Raw genomic sequence first — 12,785 nt, 5'->3', positions numbered from 1 at the left:
ATCTTCTTTCTCTTTCTCTCATCATCTTCCTCTTCACGTCGTCTTCCTCTTCGCCTCTCATCGTCTTCGTCTCTCATCGTCTTCTACTACAACCCATACTCTTCCTCTTCACGGGATCCATAGTTTTTGCCTGACTCTTCCTCTTCATCAAATCTGTAGTTTTCGTCTTCCTCTTTGCGTGAATCTAGGTTTTCATTGTAGGTTTTTCTCTAAAACATCATAGGTAGCAAAGTTAAATTATTTTGTTTTGTTTCTTTCAATTCTGAATATTGAGAAAATAATAACTTACTTTAAAATTAATATAACATTTTAGATGTCACAAATATCGATGAGGTTGTAGAAATTGATGGATTAAGAAGTGAGTCGACATCATCGTAGAGAAATGTCTCGAGTGAGAGATGATATTGACAATCAAATTTGGCAACATTTGAAGAATAAATACAATTTTATGTTTGTGTTATTATTTTTATTTGTGCATCGGTACTTTTTTGTAATAAATCAATAAACTTTTTATAATTTTATTTTTATGTTTAACGGATGACATATATTTTTGTTTAATGTTTAATTGAATTAGATAGAAATAAAATAAAAAATAGATCTAAAAAAATCAAGAAACAAGAAACACAGTTATCACACATTTTTTATTTCTGTTTCTTCTTTTTTTATGAAGCAAGAAACATAAACAATTATCAAACACATTCATATTTCTTGTTCTATAAAAAGAAGAAATAGGAAACATGAAACAAAAAACAAAAAACAAAAAACAGGAAATGGAAAATTTACCAAAGGAGGCTTTAGTTTTTGAAATTATTTGTTTCTAAAAGAATTCTTTTCAAATATAATAAAAATATTAAAAATATTTATAAATGTAGTAAATTTTTACTAGATATACATTTATTAGTAATTTGCATCACTAAATTGATAGAAGACAATTAACTTTGTCATTCAAAACGATTTCACTAAATCTTTTATAATTTTTAACTAATATTTAAAAAAAAAAAAAAAAAAAAAAAAAAAGGACTAGCTATGTTTCATTATTCATTAAACTTCGGATTATGATAACTTGATAAGCTCTAGAAAATATAAAATAAAAACTCGGATTAAGATGATGCATGGACACGTTGGTTCAATTTGCGGCTTTGACCTAGTCAATCAAATTAGAATATAAATATCTGTGGATTATTGACTTCTTATCTCTTGATTTTTTTTTTTTTTTTTTTTTTTTTTGCATTATTCTAATCTTGCACGCAACAAATATTAATTTGTGAAGTGCGATATGTTCATGTCAAGATATTTTGTATATTTTAATGTAAAATATTAATTTCATCTCGACTTTTGTTTCGTTTAATTCTCGTATTTTTATAAATTGTAAATATATATATATATATATATATCTTTTTTATGGACATATTATTAAAGTCTCGAAGGATAAGCGTTTATGATTTTGAATGATTAAAATTTTTAAAATTTAGTAATTATATATAGATTAAATTCAACGTTATAAAACCAACTTGAAGGGAAAAAAAAAAAAGTGGAAAACCAAAATATGATATTGGGGTTTGCTGTATTTAATTTAAAAAGGGAAAATGGGTGGGGGTTGTTGTATTCCACTTTATTTTATTTTATTGTTGATTATTGATTAAATGAAAAGGATTTAGGGTATGTGAATTATTTTGTTAATACATCGTTTTCTAGGTGTGAATAATTGAATATCACGTGTTAACCTCTAAACCTCCACTACAAGAGACGTGGGTACTCCCGACGCACAAATACGTCGGCGAAAATGCAAAGAACGTCGGGAAAGGATATCCCGACGTACAAAACGACGTCGGGAAGAACGTCGGGGGAAAACCTTATTCCCGACGCCGTTTATGCCGACGCATCTCACGGCGTCGGGAAAGCCTATTTTCCGACGTTTTTTTCCCGACGTAATGAACGTCGGGAAATATTTTTTATATATTTTTTAAAATATTTTATTTTTACTTTTTTCCTTATAATATTTTGCTCAAACATTCACAATGATGTTCGGATTGCTCAAAAAAATTTGGCGACGTTTTGGATTAAATTAATAAATATACAAACACAAATTAAAAAATAGAATTAAAATTAATAATACGAATAAGTTGACTACAAGAAAATATAGTTTTCAATATACAAAAAACATAAACATAAGACCCAATCTCCCAACGAGGTGCGTATGCGCGTCATTCTACACCTTCGGTCCTAAAAATGGTATAAAAATAACTAAGTTTAATACATAATCATATATTGCAAAAACTTAAGAATAATAGAGACATATACGACGTACCGCAGGGCTAGGGATCATGTGGTGGTCCCTGTTGTGCACGAGTTAGGTCTTCAATCATCTTTTTCATAGCTTCCACTTGTGAAGCTAATGCTTGGTGATTTCTATCTTGTACTTCAATCCGTTCCAAAGCTTCATGAAGTTTAGCTTGTAATTCAATCTCTTTTTGTGTGGACTGCGAACAAGATGTCGACGAACTGCTTGCACTTGCCGTTCTGCGGGCCTTCGGCTTGGGTCCCCAACCAAGGCCTTTTGAGTAGCCTGGTCGTCGACCCAACACCTGATCGCATATCTCATCCTCAGAGAGTGGCTGACTACCCTCTGGGGTAGGCTGGGATTGGAGTTCCAGCATTTGATTCTGCAACAAATTTAAAAATTATGTTAGGTAACGCGCTAAAATATATAATAAAAGTGGATAATTAATAAGGGTATAACTTACATGCGCATCCTCGGCGGCCTGCGACACGAATGTCCCAGCTCCAAACTACAAAGGCTACCATAACTGCAGGATAGCCAACACAAACATAAACAAATTCAAAACAAAAAAGGCTACCATAACTGCAGGATAGCCATCCCAAACATAAACAAATTCAAAACAAAAAAGGCTACCATAACTGCAGGATAGCCATCCCAAACATAAACAAATTCAAAACAAAAAAGGCTACCATAACTGCAGGATAGCCATCCCAAACATAAACAAATTCAAAACAAAAAATGCTACCATAACTGCAGGATAGCAAAAACAAATCTTAACACACATATTACATTCCCAATTCAATTTAACTATTAACTCCCCCCCCCCCCTTCAAATTTCAATTTTTCATTCAACTATAAATTCCCCTCCCCCCCCCCCCCCCAATCTCAATTTTCAATTTAACTTAAACCCCCTCCCTCCAATTCAATTTTAAATTTAACTATTAACTCCACTCCCCCCCCCCCTCTCCAATTTCAATTTTCCATTCAACTATAAATTCCCCTCCCCCCCCCCCCCTCAATCTCAATTTTCAATTTAACTTAAACCCCCTCCCTCTAATTCAATTTTAAATTTAACAATTAACTCCACTCCCCCCCCCCCCTCTCAAATTTCAATTTTCCATTCAACTAAATTCCCCTCCCCCCCCCCCCCCCCCCAATTCAATTTTCAATTTTCAATTTTCAATTCAAATATAAACCCCCCTCCCAATTCAATTTTCAATTTAACAATAAACCTCTCCCCCAATTCAACCCCCATTCAATTTTATTCAATTTTCTAAAACAAAAATCCTAAACCATTCAAATTTCAAATTTCAATTCAACTACAAATTACACACACTCTATACAAAAATACATTTAACAAACAAAAATCTATTCCAAAAGAAAATCCTAAACTAATTTTCATAAAAAATAACCCTAAACTAATTTTTATCAAAAAAAAACCCTAAAACATAAACTTAAATCAAATAAATTTACATATTTCACTTACCTAACGTGGCAGACGGCGACGAGGAACAACGGCGAGGGCGGTCGGCGACGGACGACGGCGGAACAAAAGGAAACAACGGCGGCAAGGCGAGGCGACTTCTTTCTTCTTCTCCTTTCTTTTTCTCCTCTCCTCTCGGCTTCGGTTCTGTATTCACAGAACCGAAATGAATTTAAAGGGGATTTCCCGACGCAGTCACGAGGCGTCGGGAAATCCCCCAAAATGCGTCGGGAAAAGGGGAATTCCCGACGCTCATTAAACCCCTTTTCCCGACGTTTTACGTGGCGTCGGGAAAAACCCCTATTCCCGACGCCTCTCCCGACGCACTGTGCACGGCGTCGGGAAAAGTCCCTTTTCCCGACGTATTGTTGCCGACGCCTTCGTGGTGCGTCGGGAAAGATTGTTTTCCCGACGCATCTCCCGACGCGTTATTGATGGCGTCGGGAAAGCCCTTATTCCCGACGTTTTTTATGCCGACGTGATTTTCGGCGTCGGGAATGGGCCATTTTCTTGTAGTGCTCCCTCAAATCTCACATTATTATTATTATTATTATTATTATTATTATTATTATTATTATTATTATTATTATTATTATTATTATTATTATTCCAACTTCATGAATTATAATAAATAATCACTTTTAATTCTGCTTAACACCAACCTCCCTCAAAACTCAAACTTAATAATTTTTTAACAAAAAATAAAACTATCATTACATTTTATTTACTTAAAACATCTATATTACACCATCGTGTTTACGGCTGGTTATGAAAAGGTCAAAATCACTTTATTTATTTTCAAAATCGCACTAAATATCCATTTAATTATTTAGAAAATAAATTTGGTGGTAAAAAAAAAATTACATTTAAAAGTTAAATAATTTTTAGATAAAAAGACATGTTCTCTTAAAAAAAAAAGAGTGAATTTAACAACTTTGAAATTACGAAATCAATTTAAAACTCTCAAACTCACTCTTAATGCTTTTTTTTTTCATTAATCGATACTTGGAATAAATTTTTTTTTTCTTAATTTAACGAGTAAATCTTACTTATTGTCACATAATTATTAATTGGATAAACCCCACGTTAATTTCTCTTATTTCAACTCTAAAGTGTAAAGAAAAGTGGTATCATTAATTACAATAATAATTACACGTGATATTGAAGGGAATGTGGATTTAAGCAATAATGCATTAATTAGCATATGCTGATTAAGTTAAGTGTAGTTTGGATATCATTGTTATTAGAGGGACATAAATAAATTTGGAAAATTAGTTTCTTTTGCTCATTCGCACCTTTTCTACTTTATTCTTGTAAATAAATTCTTCAGAGGTATTGAAATTTGAATACATTGCTTTTTCCTATGGAAAAGAAAAGGTTTTTGTTCAGTTTCTGTCTTGGTTTGGCACAATAATATTCTATGAATATCAGCAACTTTTGAGATTAGAGTTGATAATTATTGGTTCTATGGGGAGGTTTAGATGACCTTTATGAGTTATATTTCATTGACACTTTGAACGAAGGAAACAAGGAATATGAATTTTTTGCTTTCAAACTGTAGTTCTAAAAGCAAATCGTTGTTGTAACATGGAAGATTAACTGTCTTGATAATAAAATTTGACGTTACTTTGGTGCTTGTAATGGTTGCACTCCAAAATTTGCGTAGCCTCCAATTCAAAATATGCACTCGTTAAAGAAAGGAATGGAATCAAGAAAAATATTTCACTTATTATCCAAAAGTACAAAAAAGATGGAGTTAGAAAATTCATGTTTAACTTGAGAGGGGTTAGTAAGAATATGAAAAAGAAGATGAAACTACTAGATCAAAAATCAAATCAAATTCAGTAATAACCGATGATTGTTCTGAAAAAGCAATAAAAATTTATAAGTAAAAGAAACTTTTTTTTTTTTGTTTCAAACTCGTTTGTCCAAATCAATGATAAGTGGGTTAGGCATTTATGGAGAAAGCTCATCTACTTCCACCACAATCACAATTTGAAAGCTCTAATGTAATTCTTTGTATCAAAATCCTTTGGTTTATCAAAATCTTCCCATGTTGGACAGCTTACTACTTTTCTCCCAAAATGTATTATGTTTTTTGCTATATGTGCGAAAGCTCAAGTCATTCTCTCAATATTATGGACGATTTTTGAGCTAAGAGGTAGAAGCAACGTAACGAAGAAGACAAAAGTAAATGCACCAAGAAAATGACAGTACATAAACAAGCAACTGGCTAAGAGAATAAGATGGCTTTAAGGAAAAAGGATAATTTGGTTTGGAGCTAAAGTAGCTTGATTGGCCTCAACCATGGCCAAGAATGATGCTAATATTGACTCTCTTTGTTTGGTGCATGGAGCGTTATACGACTTATGTGGGTCTTGAAAAGAGGATAATTAGGGTCAAAAACCCAAACCACCTTCCTTTGCCAAAAATGAGATCAATGTCAAATCTTCAAATTTAATGAATTGGGCATGCCAAATGCTCGCCCTGATCCATTTGGTTTAAGAAATGACCTGAAATGACTAAAAAACTCTGAGAAGAATAGTATGGGTCAGGATCTCAATATAATATATCATTATGACTTTAGAGGAAGTAAATTCATTCTAATAATACATGTACTCTTTATTTGCTACGCATATACACTTTCCGACTTAACTATCTAAGTCTGTGCAGCGAACATTACACAAACGTTCAAATGATCTTTTGATCTTGTAGATCACGTTTTTTTTTTTTTAACTACAAACTAATTGTTGCAACAAGAAAGTTAGGTGTGTTTTTCCTTGTCCAAATTTTGGCATCGAAACCCAATATGGTAAAATCTTAAATTTATTCTCCACAAAAACTTCCCTTAGAGGGATTAAATTTAAGACTTACGTTAAAAATATCGAAACTAAAATTCATCTTTAAAGTATATCGATCAAAATAATATTTTAACATTGATTCTTTTTTACTTAAAAATTTTCAAATTGCTTTTGTCGATTTATACTTTGGTATGCAACTAAAATTGAACTATAAAAATATAGAGAGCATTTAATTCTCATCAGTATAATGTTATTAAGTCTCATTTAATAGAAATCTTTTTAATAATTATATAACAGATTTAAAATTTAGAAAATTTTTTAAAAAATATAACAAATCGGTAAAATATTTAGACTCTATAAAACAATTTCGAAAACGAAAAAAACACATAGGCCCACAATAGGAAATACCAAAAATACTTCAGTCAACATGCGATTAATTGATCATAAGCGCTCGTATATATGTAATCTTCTTCTAAATGATCGTGCACTGTATTCTAAACGAATGATCTACAATCATTTAGGTCATGATACACGATGGTGTAGTTCTTTTTAACAATGGAAAAAATGCATCAATTTTAAACGATCATGTTGATCATGCTAAACGATCATATTGATGATAAGTGATTTAGATCACATCCACACGATTGTGCAATTCTTTTTAAACATTGGAAAAAATGGCTTCAAATCTAAAAGATCGTGATGACTATGCTAAACGATCATGTTGACTATGGTAAGTGATTGTTTAGATAATATCAAAACGTCATGTAGTTCTTTTTAAACGAAGAAAAAATGGCTTCAAATTTAAACGATCATGTTGACAATGGTGAATGATCGTTTAGATCATGTCAAATGATATTTAAAAGTACAATCTTGATTTATCGAACATGAGGAATATGAAGTAGTTTCAAAGAATCTTACAAAAAACGATGAAGATGAAATAAGAGATTTAAACAGAAGAATAAAACATTTAAAAATAGAAGAAAGAAAACATGGAAGAGGGATGAACAAATCGCAAAGAGAAGAAAAAATCGTTCGCAATATTCAAGGATAAATCTGAAAATTATGAAAATATTATACCACTTTCATGGAGTTTTGCTTTTTGTTACACAGAACTTAAATATTTTTGTATTTTTGCTAGATTTATAAAAATTAACCTAAAATTTATGGGAGAAAATATTTTTTACACTAAGCACAAATTTTTATATCAGAAGATTTGAAAAACTTCTCGTCTCCGATATGTTAATTTTTTCTGTACAGTTTTTTTTAAAAAAATTCCAAACTCAATTTTATTAAATAGTTGCAATTTTATTTAAGAAGAAAAAAGAAAACGAAAATTTTGGTTCTTTAACTGGAACTAATTCTTAAAATTTATTTTACCTTCAAAGTTTTTCTTTCTCATAAAATTTTTGTTATTTTCCTTAAACTTGGATTAAATAATTTTTTTTAAAATGGTAAACAAACGAATTGCGTTTCGTATAATGTACTTCTTACCGTTTCAAAATTTTAGAATGGAAAATAAAAAACTTATCTATGAAAAGAGGTGGTACATAGGAATGGTTTATTCTCAAGCAAAGTGTTAAAGTGGAAATAAAACTTAAATTTCATTATCGTCTGTACAATAGTTTCCATTTAAAAAGTTAAATTTTCAACTAAACAATTATCAAAATTATTAAAACATGTTTAATGAGGCAACATGAGTACGTACACTACTCAAACTCGTGTGAAATATTCTTGATAAGAAGGGTAGATACTTGAATCCTATACTATATTTGATGAACTTAATTAAAAAAAAAAAACATGTTTATAAATGAAATTAAGAATGTTATAAAAAGGATACGCGGGTTGAATTCAAAACATAGAATTACAAAACTTTAGATTAATTTTTGACATATAGTACAACCAATCGATTAATTTTTTTAAAATGATACACAACACAATTGACATAATAAAAAATATTTAAAAATATGAATAAATAATTTTTTTGGTCTCTAAAAGGTTTTAAATAATGGAATATTATTTTAACTTTAACAGCTAATAATTTAATTAGGGTAGATTTTAGTATAATGATTTAAGTAATAGTCCATTAAACAATATTTTGATTCTAATTAATCAATCTTTTTCATTTAAATATTGTAAGAACTTTTATACGTCTATCCCAATATATTTTTCATTTAAACATTGTTTATAAAAATTACTTATTTATTAAAATAAGGAGGAAAAGAAAACATTTGTGCCTTCTGAGTACCTTTTTTTTTAAGTATTTTTATATACAAATATGTTTTGATTCGCTGTGTATTAAAAATAATTATTAATATTAAAATATCATGTTAGTTTCTATATTTTAAAATTTGTTCAATTTTAATTTATGTATTCAATGATATAATTATATATTCTTTCTGCAGTACAACAATAACATAAAGATTCAACTTTCGATCTCTAAAGACAAAAGATATGTCAATATCATTAAGTCAAATTCATTTTGCCATCAAATAATTTGAGTTCTTACGCTTTACATATGATCTTCCAATTCAATTTATTATTGATTATTTTTTAAATCTTTCTTTTTTTTTCTTTTTTTTTTTTGTTATAGATAGTATTTTTTACAATAATTTCTGAAAATGTATTCACAGATTATATTTTCTAGCATGAAAACTAATATTATTATTTAATCAATTTTGATAAAAGGTTAACTTTAAGAGATAAAACTTAAGATTTATTAAACCATAGATAGTATAATTAAATATTTGAAAGTATAGAGACTAAGGTCCGTTTGAATTCCCTATTGAAAAAAATGTTTATTTAGGAATACGTTTTCTAAAAAACTTTTTTTGTAAAATGAGTTTAACATCTAAATACTTACATATTTGTTTGTGATTTCTTTATAAATGTTTATATGAAAAATTGTGTTTGGTTTGTCTTATACTAACAATGTTTATGCTTAGATCAAATTATCATAAAAGACTAGTAAATATTATGAATTAATTTTGTAAAGAAATACATACAATTTGAATCTTTTTTTCATAAATATATTTTTAAAATTAATCGCACATCATCTTAAAATTATTAATTTTTTGGTTACTTGAAACTAAACATTAATATCATTTTTTGTACTAATTTGTCTGAACAATTCAATTTTAAAAACACAAATATCTTGAAAGGTAAATACATAACCATAAAGAAAAATAATTGATTTCCAACAACAAAATATAAATAAGATAAATAATTTTTTCCATACAATATAATATCAACTAGACAAGAAAAAATACAATTCGATCACGTTCTTTATTCATCTTCGTTTCACGAACCGAATGATTATGTTCTTCATTGACATTCTCATAATTCCTTTCACAAATGTTAAAGTGAAGTAGATTTGACAAGAGAAATATTTGCAAATCCCTATATTTATATGTATGCAAACACATTAAAAAATATTCAAAATATTAAAAAAAAACCGAACGATAGAGTGAAAAGCAGAAAAGAAGAAGAAAAATAGAAAAAAGAAAAATAGATATTTGGGAGGGATTCCTCGTTAAATACCAAATAAACATTTATTCTAAAATTTGGTTGGATGTATTTTCTCTACAATGGTTTATTTCATAATCTCATTTTTTAAAATATTATTTTAAATCAATGCAAAACACGTACTCCAATTTATCTTAAAATGAATTATTTTAAAAATTAAACACTTTCGAAATCAATCCTAACTGACTCTAGATCTAAACAAACTTTAACATACAATATAAAAAAATAAATATAAAACACTATAAGCTAATAATTTATGATTTGCCCTTCAAATTAATCCTTTGATGTGAGGAGTTGGTGGAAGTGGTCGGAAAGAAATTTTGTGTGGATTAAAATTGTTTTATGTAGCTTATGGAATCAAAGGTAAAATGGTAAAAAGATAGTAAGAGAAGAATGAAAAAGTGGACCGAAGAAAAGTTGGAATAATCAACCTCAACCCGTGCCAAGGTCGAGTTCCAAATACCAAAGACCCATCGTAAACTAGGCCTAAAAGAAATGAAACCATAGCACGTGTAGGAGGGATTGTTGAGTGGTTCAACTTTGATCCAAGTTAGAGAGGTAAAATGGTGATGAGATATGAGTTAGAAGTGATAAGTTGATGAGTTTAAGTAAGAGTTGTATAAGGTGTAGAAGAAAATCCTGTTGCTCACATAATAATAAATAATAAATAATAAATGAGAAGAAAAATGAAAGGGGGGGGGGGGGGGGGGGGGGGGGGCAGAAATGGGGAGGTGATAGATAGATCATAAAGGGTGCAAGTTGAAGAAAAGGTATCCTCGAAGCGCATGAAGGGATAGGATCCCTTATCTTTTGGGGCAGCTTAACGTTTTGAATACTCCAAAATGCCTTTTAAACCTATTCCAAATTTACTCTTTTCTCCCTTCTACGTTCTACCCTACCTACCTCCAATTAATTCCCCCTAAATCATATTTTGCCCTTTTGAGGGAATTTTATGTATGGCCCCCACTTCCTCGTAAACCAAAAATTATGTGAAATCACTCCCTATTCTTATTTCTTTCTTTCATTCAATTCCCTTTTTACCAATATTTCTTCCTCTTTTCTCTCAGATGCTTCTCTCTCATGTATATTCCTTTTCCATCTTTATTTTTATTCTTCCAACTTCTCTTTTATCTAATTCCATTCCATTCCATTGTGCACTTTTTATTAAATTATTTTTATTTTCTTTCATTACGATTAGTTTAAATTATAAAATAACTTTCCAAAATATCACTATCAATTCAATGAACATCATTTGTATTTGTTTGTTTATCTTACCATTGGTTGTAATGTTTTACTATACTTATAAAAAATATTTAATAATTATCTAGTTTTTATTTGTATTTTAAAAAATCAAGACCAACTTTTAGAAACTAAATATAGTCCTTTTAAAATTTATAATTAAAAATTTATTTATGCATTTCAAATGGGTGAAAATTATAATTGATAAATTAAAAATAAAAGAAAAACAAACATAAAATTTACAAACTAGATAGGTGAGGAGTTATGATAAGTAAGTACTTGAATAGTTAAAAGTTTCGATTGCAATCTCAATCACCACAAAATTTTAGTTCGAATTTTAATTGTTCCCCTTTAAGAACGCCTTTTTTTTACCAATTTGGAGATTTTTTTTCTATTCTTTAGCAATTACCTAAGTTAATCTAGTCGATTGAAATTTTCACCTCCAAATTGAATTGGTATCAATTTTGTTCTCTTTACTATTCATGTACCAATAAGCTCTATGTGTTGTTCGTATACGAATTGTCTTTTCGTTTAAGTAACTATTTTCAACATAAGATTAAAATTATTAAAATTGTGAAATTAGATGCTCGGAAAACATATTTATCGTATTAGACACTATACATTTTATGATAAACAATTTAGAATTATTTAATGTCTCATTTAGTTTTGTAATTAATGGTAAATATTTGATATTATTTTGTAAATATTTTCCTTTTTTTTTTTTTGGCTATAGTATCAATATTAACACAAATATTTTCAATTTAAGCAACAATAAAAAAATTCAATTAACTAATTACAACAATTTCAATCAAAATTTGAGAAATGTTTTTTAGATTTCCAATATTATCGTAAATATTAATATTTTGAAACTTTGCATTAATGATTTAACACATGCTAACATGATTATTGGTACTCATTCAAAATGGGATGGATGAAAATGAGTGATTCTTAAAAGGTTTGTGCTCCAAATGGGATTCACACAATTTTTTGTGTTTAATGGCGCAGTGTCTAAAATATATAAAGTAAATATATAATTACTATTGGCAACCTTGGGTAGTTGTTTAGACCTCATCTCATAACTGTTTCATTCTTCTATTTTTAATATGTTTTTTAAGCTTAAATTTACACATATTTTTTTTCCATTTTTGTCGTGGTTAAATTTTAAAAATATTGGTAAAAAGTATATAACAAAACAAAAAAATTAAAAAAATTATCTTTTTAGTATGTAGATTTTGATGAATATGTGCATTTGGTTCATGAGATCTTTTCGATCACTAAGTTTATAAGAATAGACTAATTCAGTCTTCGAGTTTTCAAAATGACTTTTAGTCCTCTGAGTTTTTAAAATAGGTTTAAAAAGCCCCTCAAATAACTTTATATTTTTAATTTAAATAATTATATGATAATTTAAATTAGAATAGTAACTTCTAAAAATCAAATCCTCTTTAAAATTATTTTT

This window comes from Cucumis melo, chromosome 2, assembly GCF_025177605.1.
Source record: "Cucumis melo cultivar AY chromosome 2, USDA_Cmelo_AY_1.0, whole genome shotgun sequence".
Taxonomy (NCBI): domain Eukaryota; kingdom Viridiplantae; phylum Streptophyta; class Magnoliopsida; order Cucurbitales; family Cucurbitaceae; genus Cucumis; species Cucumis melo.
The sequence above is the reverse complement of the archived record's forward strand: the minus strand, read 5'-3'. Positions refer to the sequence as shown.